General features: G+C 40.7%; 1 protein-coding gene and 1 long non-coding RNA gene across 10 annotated transcripts in view; one reads left to right on the plus strand and one right to left on the minus strand.

The window, feature by feature from the left end:
- The window catches only part of PHACTR1 (phosphatase and actin regulator 1), a 521,513-nt gene that overhangs the window by 108,914 nt on the left and 399,814 nt on the right, over positions 1-12,785 (minus strand). The window lies entirely within an intron of this gene.
- On the plus strand, positions 3,903-7,084 carry LOC123480261 (uncharacterized). Of its 2 annotated transcripts, none has more exons than XR_008426361.2 (3): positions 3,903-4,209; positions 5,664-5,825; positions 6,694-7,084. It is a non-coding gene; the product is annotated as an uncharacterized lncRNA (long non-coding RNA). The 2 variants fall into 2 exon arrangements; XR_006656172.3 differs by having other exon boundaries at positions 3,907-4,209; positions 5,692-5,825.

The following is a 12,785-nucleotide window of genomic DNA, read 5'->3' on the forward strand; positions in this document are numbered from 1 at the left end:
CACACACACACACAATAACCCAGGATAATTTACTACAAAGAATGGCAATAAGAACTAGAAAGCAAGCAAGGACACAGAGACTGTGATTCTAACTCAGTTACCCACTAGCTATGTGACCTTAGTCAAGTTACTTCATCAGTCTGGGAAAACACTCAGCCCCAGCTACTCTGATTTAATAGGTCCAGGGTGGGACCTGGGCATCTATATTGTAATAAAAAACTCTCTGGATTATTCTCAGCCATATCAAGACTGAAAATCCCCGTGATCTATTTTGAGAGTTAAATTATAACGGATTAAGGGGCATGAGACAGAAAAAGAAAGGATAGGCTGCACTCACATAAAGCTTAATGAGTACATGATAATAAAACAGATACATGTAAATACACCCCCAGAGGTGAGGGCAGGAGGGTGTACGAAAGAACACGCGTCAGCGGTGGGTGTAGGGACCACTGGAGCAGTGTGTGTTTGGGGGTGAAGGAGTTTTACGACCCCACACCAAATGACATGATACACGGTGGCAGAAGCATCCCCCCTTACTATATATAAATACAGTTTTTGAAAACAAATGGAATCATTCTGCTCATATTGTTCTATGTCTTTCTGCCTTCTCACTTGTTGATATGTTTTAGAGCCCCTCCCATCAGTACATACAGAAGCACCTCAGGACTTTTGAGTACTGCACACCATTACGTGGGATGCAAGTACCATACTTTATTTAACCATCTGCAACTGAAAAAATTTAAATTGCTCCAAATTTGGGGCATACAAACATTGCTACTGTAATTATAATTGTTCAGGCATGTACATGAACAGATATGAGAATTTTTCTATAATATATCACCAGATAATAATTGTATATACATCACATACGATTTCTGGTTAGGGTACCACTGATGGAAGAAATATCTCATGTTTTATAATGTTCAATTACTGCTTTTTTATTTTAAGATGAGGAAATGGGAAAAAAGTAATATTGACGCTGGAACAAGTCATTTGGTCCTATTCAGAGTAACAGAGCTGGGACTCATTTAGATTTTTCTCTAGGGTGATCTCTCCATTAAATTCCCTGCTCAGCTGCCTTTAAATTACACTCTGTAGCGAGGAGAAGTTTGACGGGGGCAGCGGTTGAGAAATGATGGAACTGTCAGTAACTCACTGTAAAGTCTCACACCTTCAGTCGTTAAAACAGTCAACCTGTGAGAAACATCTGTAGCTTTTATCCTTTTAAAAACGTACAACTCCGGTGAAAGGGAATTTAGGCTGGAAATCTACCGGTGACAAGAGGAATGAGCCTGGAGAACCTAGGCCGTACCTCCACTCCCATCGCCGCCATGACTGAGGAGGTGGTGCCACAGCTCCAGCCTGGATGGACCCAAAACACCACCATCCGCCCACATTAACGCTCTCTCCAGAGGAAATGCTTTCACTGTGTTACGATGAAAAGACTCTCTTTCAAAATTAAATTTATACAAGGGAGTAAGGGCTTGGAGAAGTGGGGAAACTGGAGCCCTTCTGTTATGAAAGATCAAATGGCAAATGCCAGCTGATCTTTTGCTTCAGAAGGAAATTAATGAGAAAAACAACATAGTTGTCAATCTAAGTGCTATGTTGAAAAGGAAGGGGAAGTAAAAATGAATGCAAGTGTAAAGGTCTAATTTCAGACAGAATGTATAAACATATGTAAGAAGTCAAATTAATCTAGAAGCAATTTATATGAGCACCAAATATTGTGCTTTTTTCTAACTCAGATGTTCCAGAGTACTATGAATATCTAAACATTTGCCAAATATGGAATAACTAGGCAAGGTTTTCAATAACTGATTATCTAAAGAAAAGCTTATTGAATTATTAATTCAAAATGGATTTTAAAATGTCAATTAAGGTCAAACGATTCTCAAAATCAGAGACACTGACCAGTTCAGAATTTTTTTCCCTCTAAAAATCCAAACCATGTGGAAATTCCATTGAAAAGAATTTAAGGCTTAAGTGTCCTCATCCTATGATTGGTAACCACAGACTGCACCCCCCTCCCCCCCATTGTTACAGTGTGAACTTCAGCGGATGTCTAAGTAGAGGGAGCATGGACACTGCAGCCCCGCCATTGTTCTTCGGTAATGCTGCTTAGCTAGCTTGGATAAACTCTTCATGGCCCATGGGGTCGGAGATGAGATTGTTTATTTGCTGTTGCTTGTGAAGTCATCTAGACCAGCACTTTCTAAAGTCTGTTGTGCAGAATAGTAACCCCCAGGGATGCTCTGAGGAAAGGGTTCTGAGGACAATACTTTTGGGAGATGCCATGTACCACAGGAGAATCACAGTGGTCATTAGCACAAAAATGCCTACAATGAATAAACCCCAGCTTAACTCAGTTTAACTGGTGTTTCTTTCAAACTCATTTGACAATATGACCCTTTTATGGAGTACCTTGGGACTTCCCATCTGAGGAAAATCTCTGGGAGGTGCTGATCTAACCAGCAGGTAACAGGAAGCAAAGGACCCCCGTCGGTGAGTCTGTCGAACACAGCAGAGACTTAGATGGGCCAAACTCTTTTGTCAAGAGCTTTCCAGTAAATGTCTGAATCAAACGTACCCGAAAACCCAAAGTCCTACAATATCAGCCCAGTGAGGGACCAGCCATTTACCTACCTCTCCTCCAGGCAGACATTTCAGTTCGTAAAGATTTGCATTCCAATGAGATTCCTGATGGGCCGCACCCAGCCCCCACCGCCCCTGTGCATTCCCCAGATAAGTAAAGACTGGATATACTACCTGCCCCAAATAGGACTGTTGGGTTTGACATAATTGATATTAGGTACTTCTTTCTGACAGTAATTCAGGCAGTATAATTCCTTTAGAGTCCCCGAGCATGAGGGGAGCACCTTGTCATGAGTAGAGAGGGGCGATTTGCCTCGCTCAGTACTTTGGGAGCCCTGCCTGCACCCAGGTCCCACAGGGGCTCCAGCCACTCACAAAGTGATGGGCAAGAGGAAGGACTCATTTTAAGCTGTCAGCTGTGCTGTTACCAGTACATTCTCCATGGATGCGGTATGGGTCTTGGTTTGAACTAAGTGTTCAAACCTGTAAACATGTTTTGGGTTCAGTTGGAGAAATAGGAATATGGACCAGGGATAAGAAAATATGAGGGAATTATTGTCAGTTTTGCTACATATTATAATGGTCTTATAATTATATAGGCCATTTTCTTTATTTTTTAAGAGATACATGATTAGAGAATTCAGTAATTTATTGTAAAACACTTCAGGAAAAAAAAACCCCAAATATGGCCAAATCAAGTACCTGTTATTAGGTGATGGTTATATAACTTTACAATTATATAATGTCATCATTATACAATTCTTCCAACCTCTCTTATGTTTGAAAATTTTCAAAATAAAAAGTATAAGTGAATGAATCCTACAAGTAATGTGGAGTGAACAGAGCAACACAAAAGAACGCACATACTGATTCCATGTAAAGTTAAAACACTGGCAGCATTAAATAAATGGTTTAGAGATGCATATCTCTAAACTTCAGGACTACAAAGAAAAGGAAGGATATGATCACAGTAAAAATCAGGTTAGCGGCTACCTTTGCTGCGGAGGGCACACTGCAATCAGAAAGGCACATTCGGGGGCTTCCAGCGCTACCGGTATTTTCTTTCTTGACTTAGGCAGTGGAAATACGGTGTTACTTCATAACCACCCTTCAAACTGTGTGTTGATCCTTGATGAATTCTCTCAATACGTCCTGTTTTCCAAATAAAAACCTGAAGAAGACATTCTTACTAACTCTGCTTCTCTTTGTACTGTTGCAATAGTCTCTGAAGGGGAATAAAAAACTCAGCCACCATATAATGAAGTTATGCTGTTGGCCAGCAGACTAACTCCTGTTAATGAAAGAAAGGGTAATTATAAGGCAATACGAGCTGCAGGTTTTTCCTGGTCTTTTGTCCAAATGGGCCAGACCAGAGGGTAGAAGGGTTGCTTCTAACGCTTGCTAGTCTCTAGGCAGCAAGACAGAGACCTGGAGTTTTGGGGGAAGAACGTTGTTGGTAGCAAGTTCTAGAGGTAGTTTGCAGAAGTAATGATTCTGAATTTTGAAAATAGGATGACTGCTCTTGGAGCCTGCTGTTGAAGTGACAAGTAAGAAGCAACTTCTGGGAAGTCATTTTGCAAGGATCAGGCTCCTCACTGTTGGGAGTGCACTGAGGTAAGTTTACCCTACAATTTGCAAATTCCATTTTCTTTATCCTCCACTCCAATCAGCACAGGAAACTTCAAATCAAATTCTGACAGAATTTAAGTATTAGTTTTCTCTTCTGAGATCTAGGAGACACAAAAATAATTCCTTCTCCATTTACTGACCCCCTCTTATGGGAACACGGTAAAACATGATTTAATAAAACTAAAATCTGAAAAATAATTTACGGTAAGCCCTGTTTACAACCTTCACTTTGTCCTTTCACCTGTATATCACCTAATATGACAGACTTTTTCATTAACTGTGAAACAGATGGCCCTACAGTGACAGAGAATGCAATGTGATGAAGGTGTTTATGCTAGAAATAAAGGCTTAATGCTTTGGGACTTGCTTCTGTTACTTGTAGGAAAGTGTGTCATAACACCTAATTTTTTTGTGATTGCGCACTGAGTCACAATTCACATTTCCACCGTGTTCTCTGCTGCCTCTAACGCTCCCCCCAGGAATAAAAAGAAAATTCATCGATTTAGGGCTAGTTAAGCGAGTTTCTCCTTCCAGATGTAGGAAACATAATGCTGTACTGTATTTCATTCCAGACACCTAATTATTATTGATCGCTTTATGATAGAAGTGTACCGCCTAAAGCACTGAAGAATGGAAGTCTGAAATCCTGCCCAGAATGGCTTAATACCCTAGCTACCACCTGTTACCTGATAGATAATAGGGCCCTTGTTCAAAGTGTTTCTGTGGTGCCAAGTTAATGGAAATAATCTTGCTGCTTCACTGCTCGTTTTTCTATTCGTGGCCAGGTCGGCCCCCCTGCAAGAGTCTTTAGAAGGCACTGTTAAGATAGTTGTGCTTTAAGATCTTACTCCTCTGACACTGTTGAGCCAAAGACAGCAGCCTTAGATTGAGGGGTTTTATTTGTTCTCATTATTGACAGTCAGAACTAAAGTCAGCTAATAATTTTGAACAAAAAGGAAAAAAATTGTAACTATGCAGAATTATGCCAGATGTCCAGAGAGACAAACGTGTTGTGTGAAAGGGACATTTCTAGAGAATAGTTGCTTTCTCCCTTCTCCTCCCACGGCAACACTTAAACTATGCCTTTAAAAAGCTAGGAATATGCCTCATATTTGTTCAGCCTGTTTATAAATAAACAACCATGTATAGATAAGCTATAGTGTATATATAGAACTAAACATATGCTTTTTGCTATTTCCTGGGCAGAATTTTACAGCTTATAAACCGTGATGATTTCTTCAGTCACCATATGAAGTGTAGGGTAATGTAACTGTCTTCAAATGAGGCCTCACGGATGGAGATGAAGCACAGTGTCACGCGCATAACACTCGGTGATTGCTCGGAGTGAGCACTCTCCACTTCAGGGAACAGGTTCACTGGCCAGAGAAAGTAGAGTCGCACACAAATTTATAATTCCCGTCTTTCTTTTTTATGTCCAGCTACACCTCGTTTTATCGCACTTCACAGGTGTTGCTTTTTTAAAAACTTGAAGGCAAGGTCCTGCCCCAGCAGAAAGATGACGATTCACTTTATTGCACTACTCGCTTTGTTACGGTGCTATGGAACCGAACCCCGGTATCTCTGAGGGGTGCCTGCAAATGGTAAGTAATGGTCGTGTTTAGGAAGGTGAATATCTGCTCAGTTAGTTCCCATCAGTCATTTCAGGTGGAGGGAACTCTACAGGAAAGACTGTGCGAGATTTGCTATGCATTTCAGTGCCTGTCTTTGAAATATTGAGCTACATGAAGACGTTTACACCAAAGCAGAACAGAAATGCTCATGGAGAAGAAATGCATAAACATTGCAAGTAGTTAAATAACGAAAATTTCCAAATCTAAGTAATGTCCAAAGTCCAGGTAATTTAGGAATGTCCCTTCCTATTTTGCACATCAAACACATTTTTTTTTCATTTCTGTCTCAATCTTCTCCTCTTGTGTGAGAAGATGCTTCACCCAGAAATAGACTGGGTTTTTCTGTACTTCATCCAAGCATTCACCAGCTAATCATAAGAATAATATGGTCAAACATCCATTATCCTCAAATAGAAGGAGTGAATTATTAACCTATAGTGGGTGGGGTGGGGGGAATCAACCTTTAGTACCTGGATCCAATCCCTGAAAAATACCTGAGAATATTTGAATAGCTGGTTTGTGAATCAAACATTTACCCTAACAGTAATTGGAAAAATTGAAAAACATAACCACTGTGAAGAAGAAAGAAGAAATCTCATAACATAGGCAATAAACAAACAAGATCTAGTCCTAGTTGGGTAGCTCAGTTGGCTGGAGCATCACCCTGTACACCAATAGTTGTGGGTTTGATTCCCGGCCAGGGCATATACTTAGGTTGTGTTCAAACACCCGTTGGGGTATGTACAGGAGGCAACTGATTATTTCTCTCACATCAATGTTTCTCTTTCTCCCTCTCTCTATCTTCTTTTCTCTCTAAAATCAATAAACATATCCTCAGGTGAGCATGAAGAAAGAAAGAAAGGAAAGGAAGAAAGGAAGAAAGGAAGAAAGAAGAGAAAAGAAAGAAAGAAAGAAAGAAAGAAAGAAAGAAAGAAAGAAAGCAAGCAAGCAAGCAAGCCAGGTCTGAAGCGCAGTGTTACTCAGAGCTTTGCTTGAGGCACTGCTTGTTCTTACAGAAGCCATCAGTCCTCCCAGTTATGACAAGGCGGTGAGATGTGACAAGCAGTACGCTGCTCCCTTGAATGAATTCTCAGCCTTCTCCTTTCATTTTTTGTAATTGCAGCTTCTGAGTTCTATTTCTGATGGGTAGTTTTGCACTTCTTTTGAAGTCACTGTAGCATGTGTAGCGGAAGCTGACAAATGTACAATCCTTAATTCACAAATAAAAACAGCAGAATTCAAACTTTCATTTGCTTGAGATTGATTCTTTATGATACTGTGAATGGAACTTTGTTCCCCAATATTGTCCAGCAGTTTCTCAATTCCAGAAGTTGACTCCTAGTGATGGGTTCATTCGGGCCAAGGCAACAGTTTAGAATTCAAATTCTAATTGATTCTTACTGATTCTTAGTGTCATCGGGACTTGAGTGAGTGAGAAGATGAAGTGTTCAATGGCAACGGTGCTGACGAGAACCCTGCTGATCTCAACAGTGTTCAAAGGCAAATCGGAACCATCAACCCATTTTCTTTATTCCTGGCAAACCCATAAAAGGGTCCATGTCGGCCTCATCATCAAGCTAACAGCAAATCTTGCCCGAAGTTATACAAACACAGTATTACAGGAATGAGGGATGAAAATACATCAACCAACTTGATTTAATTTTTTTCCTTATTAAAACATCCTGTCACCTGACAGTTATTTCTAAATGCACAGTTCAGTGGTGTTAAGCATATTCACATTGTTGTGCGACCAATATCCAGAACTTTTCATTGCAAAACTGAAACTCTGTTCCCACCCACTGACTCGCCATTCCCCTCTCCCTCAGCCCCTGGCAAACACCATCATACTTTGTCTCTACGAATTTGACTACTCTGGGTATCTCACATAAGTGGGGTCGTACAGCATTTGTCTTTTTTGTGATTGGCTTATTTCACTTAGCATAATGTCATCAAGGTTCATCCATTCTGTAGCATGTGACAGAAACTCTTTCCTTTTTAAGGATGAGTAAAATTCCATTGCATGGATAAACCACGTTTTGTTTATCTGCTGATGGATACATAGGTTGTTTCCACCTCTTGGCCATTCGTGAATAATGCTGCTACAAACACGTAGTATCTCTTTGAGATCCCACTTCAGTTCTTTTTGTTATATCCTAAGTGTAATTGCTGGATAATATGGTAATTTTATTTTTAATTTTTTGAAGAATGGCGATACTGTTTTCCATAGTGGCTGCACCATTTTACATTCCCACCAGCAATGCACAAGGGCTCCAATTTTTCCACATCCTTGTCAATGTTTGTTATTTTTGGGGTTGTTTTGTTACTTTTATGATAGCCATTCTAATGGGTATGAGGTTATGAGCTTAGTTTTAAGATATAAAAACTCAGGGAAAGGAAGATTATGAGAATCTAGAGCTATACTATTTGGCTGTGAGCTTAAATGCTTTTAAAAGTTGTCAATTGTTCACCTCAGGTCACAGAAATAATACCACAAACTAAAGGCCTCCTTGGGATTATAAAAGTGATTTCTTTACAGAGGAAAAGTCAGAATGGATTTTGTGAAAAGGGATGAATAAGTGGAAAAGTTATATTTTTCAAAAAAAGAAGTAAGGGTTTTATTGTAGTTATTTTTATTTTACTTTCAAAATAGACATGAGCTTTGTATTTTAATTTCTTCATGATTAAAGAAGAATAGTAGTTTGCTGCAAATATTTGCATCTCCCTCCACTGCGTGTGATGGAGGCCTTTAATTACGTGAGACAAAGTTTCTGGTGTGTCAGGAAACCTGGCTACCGGGTGTGCACTTGGTCTTTTTTTCTGGAAGCTTCACGGCAGGCCTCACACGATGCTGTCTTACTCAGGTTGGCTTGCTCAAATGAAAAATTTTGGTGGGGGATACAATTGAGTCCAAAAGTATCAGCATGAACTCTATAAGGCTTCTACTCCATATTGCAAATAGACAGCAAGAATATTTGGAATATTTATAATGAAAAAAAGTAGTTTGTGAATAAATAGAACAGGTGTTGGCAAACTTTTTCTGTAAAGGGCTAGAGAGCCACAGTCTCTGTAGAAATTACTCAACTCTGCCATAGCAGCTATAGTTAGCATGCAAATAAATAAACATGACTATGTTCCAATAAAACTTTATTTACTAAACACGTTGAAACATGGATTTGGCAGATGGGTGGTTGTTTGCTAACCTCTGCTATATAAGACTCAAGGGAAAGAACTTTAAAATTTAGTGTCTTCTCATAAGTTGAAGGAGGAGGAACAAACCTTCAAGCTCTGTGGCAAAAAAAAAAATATACCCTCTTGATAGATTTCTTTCAACAGCAAAAATAAAACTGGCTTTCATGTAAACAAATGCACTTCATAGCTCCATATCACATTCCTGCTTTATATCCTTGATCTAAAAAAGCTTACAATAAGTGAAAATCAGCATAACCTTGGATGTGGAACATTGAAATCCTAACTTCCTCAAAAGCCAATGTTTGACTTTACGAAGCAGAAAATCTGGGGTAGAAATCGCACCCTTCGTCACAAGTCACATAACAAGTTCTTGTTGTCAGTGTAGGGAGTGGACAGTGCCCTAATTAGTCAGCCTCCAAGGTCACCACCAGAAGGATATGCTTCTTTTTCACAGGTGGCTGGGCCTATGTCCCTCTGACATCCTTGGAGCTTCTCCCAGAATGGCGACAGAGACTCTCTCCTTGATCAAGCTCTAGTCAGACTCCTCGGGGCCCTCTTCTCAACTAGACATGTAAGAACTCAGTTTCAACACAGATGATGGCGTCAGCCCCACTCTAGAAGACCTGAAGAAACACCAGCGTGCTTTCCAGCAGCTCGAGGCTCAGTCCCCCAGATGATGACTCTACCCCCGCCCCCCCCGCCCCATGATCCCTGCATGGAAATTTCGATGCTGCCAAAAGCACTTAGGTTTGTTCCAGTCAACACCTGGCATGGGCCCAAGCTCCCTTTTCTGAAAGCATTTAGTGTCAAAAACTTGCAATAGTAAATCCTTTCTTTGTCTCTTCAAGGTGTGTACATTACTACAATCTAGGAGTGTCTTTCTCAAAGACCTGGAAGCCATTCCTTGAAATGGAATCATCAGGGAAGACTCGAGCCTCTGTCTCCAGCCTTTGGGGGAGGGTGGAAGCCTCCTTATTCAACAGAAGCCAGTTAAAAGACACAGACAGCTGAATCATATCCCTTAATGTTCTTTAGTTCTTTCCCTGCGGCACACTCCAGACTTTAAACGGCCTCCTGCCTCTTGTTTCCATGGAGTTGAGCTCAGGTTACACTGGGGTCTTTCCTATACTGCAATAATGAAGAATTAGACTGGTGTTGCTGCCTTTAGCTAGTGTCCAGCTTTGTTTCTCTTTGACAGTGGTTACTGCTCCACACGGCCTTCAAGTGCCACTGCTTTGTGCTTTAACGCTTGGGCCCCAAGAGATACAAAACTTTCTCCTAATTTCTTTAGCCTGTTTTAAGACGCATCACCCCTTCCAATCCCAGGAGGCCCAGACAGACTTCCTGACTAGTGCTTCACAGGCCAGTCTTCTCCCACCACTGGAGCCCGACCTCTCCACTTCAGGTTTCTGGAGAGAGAGCCTCTTTGTTCCCAGAAAAGGACACCAGCAACAGACTCACTCATTCCCATTCCCCATCCCCAAGTGCAAGGGTCACCTGTGCAGTAGGACTACATGTAAATATGATACAAGTACTAAGGATTCAAACTGTAGGGATTACCGAATACAGAAACCCAAGTTTTATTTTTAGTTTGGACAAGAGAGGGTGGAAAAAGATATCTGGATGACTTACTCCAAATAATTTAAACAAAAACCAATGAGGCAACTTTCAAAAGTACCATTTTATGTAGAATGTGAGTAAGAAAGGCTTGTGTCCATCTAACTGACTCATTCATTCATTCATTCATTCACCAAATACTAAGAATCTTTAGAGTTAAAACACTGAGCTAGCTTTAGGTAGAAGGCACATTCAGTTAACTTGATTCCTGTGTACACCTTGACAAAGTACTTTTTATCTTCTGTATTTACTAAATAAAAAGATAAACAGAACTGCCCTGGCTGGGTGGCTCGGCTGATTTGAGTGTCATCCCATATACCGAAAAGTTGTAGGTTTGATCCCCTATCAGGGCACATTCCTAGGTTGCAGGTTCAAGCCCCAGCAACCGATCGATGATTCTCTCTTACAACAATGTTTCTCTCTCTCTCTCTTAAATCAATAAAAACAAATCCTCAAGTGAGGATTAAAAAAAAAAGACAAACAGAACTGAACACCACCAAACCAAAAAAAAAACCCCCAAAAACCTTCATGTTTCCAGGTTGAAGCTTGTACATCAGGGCACACAGATTGTTTACTGATTAACCCAGCAGCCTTCACTAATTTTCCCCTCGTGCTTCCTAAAGATAGTGATCCCTCCATAATGAAATCGTTGTTGACATTACTATATCATCGACCACAATGTCATGAACAGACACTTGCTAAGTATTTCCTCTGTGCAGGATGCAGAGGATGGTGGGAGGCCTTGATGACTGCAGAATGTGCTGTCCGCAGGGCTCTGGAGAAGGCTGATCAGCTAAGGGGCAAGGCAGGGGGAGAGAGAGAAGGGGCTGCTGGCGGTTCAGAGGAGGGAGGGGTCACCTGGCAGGCGCAGCCAGATGGGACTTGGACTGGGACTGGAAGGGAAGGTGGAGCTCAGCTCTGTGATAACCTGAGCCAGGAAGTTTCACTGGTTAATTAGAATTAGAACAAAGGCCTCTGCTGGTTCTCCCACCAAGTTATTGCAACCCCTCCTGAGTTACTAGTTCTGAAAGGTTCTTTTGAGAGGGTTAGTACATGAAGCTCTACTTCAATAGAAGAAATTGATGCCTGGGATGTGAGTCAGTCTTCAAAGTTTCTTGTCTTTCATTCATGTGGTGCAGGGCCGTCTGAGTTTCTGTTCCCGAAGAAGGGTCTAGTGCACTGTTTTACTTACAATGGTTCTTGGAAAGGATTTGGAAGAAAGAAGATTAGGAAATATCATGAAGGTCAAATTTTGAAAGACATCTGAGTTTAGTCTCTTTGTCTAAACTTCTGGCTTTGCAAAAGCTCCTTTCTACATTATTAAAAGAACACGAGAGGATTTTATGTTTGTCTTTGAGGTTCCGTAAAATCACTGAAACAAATCCTGAAAAAATAGTTAACTGGTCTACTGAATAGGCCTAAAAGGCTGAGGAAACTTTTAAAATATTTAAATTATTATTTTAAAAGCAGAATGCCATGTTATCAAATTAAATGAAGGTAAGATTTCTCGAAACTTAGGTAGGGTAGGCTTTTGAAACAGGGAAATAGTAACTGAAGAAATTGAAAAATAAAGCTAACTCTTGACTTATTGTATGTTACAGGAATCAAATGATGCATCTACATCTCTTATAACTAAAATTATTTTTGGAGAAATACCAGGGAGGCCCTGGCCGGGTAGCTCAGATGGTTAGAGTCGTCCTGATGTGCCACAGTTGTGGCTTTGATCCCTGGTCAGGGCAGACAGGAATCAAACAATGAATGCATAAAAGGGTGGAACAACAAATCAATGTTCGTCCGTCTCTCTCAAATCAGTAAGAATAAAAAAAATTAAAAAAAGAAATACCAGGGACAGATCCCAGCAGATGTGCTCTCTCCAGTGGAACATTCATCCCACCCAGAGGCGGGTGCTGCCCGGGCACAGTGCCCTGAACTCGCAGGGCAGGAAGGACAAGCAGACCTCAGTTGTCTGCTCTGCTGTTAGTCAGTGAGCAGATCCTGACTATTTTATTGTGGATTTCATTTGTTCTTTCTTATGACAACTTTTTGCTGTTGCTGTTGTTTTTTTAGCATATCCTATGTCCTGGGCAATGGAGACAGAATAGTGAATAAGACACCTAATCTGGT

This window comes from Desmodus rotundus, chromosome 3 (assembly GCF_022682495.2).
Source record: "Desmodus rotundus isolate HL8 chromosome 3, HLdesRot8A.1, whole genome shotgun sequence".
Taxonomy (NCBI): domain Eukaryota; kingdom Metazoa; phylum Chordata; class Mammalia; order Chiroptera; family Phyllostomidae; genus Desmodus; species Desmodus rotundus.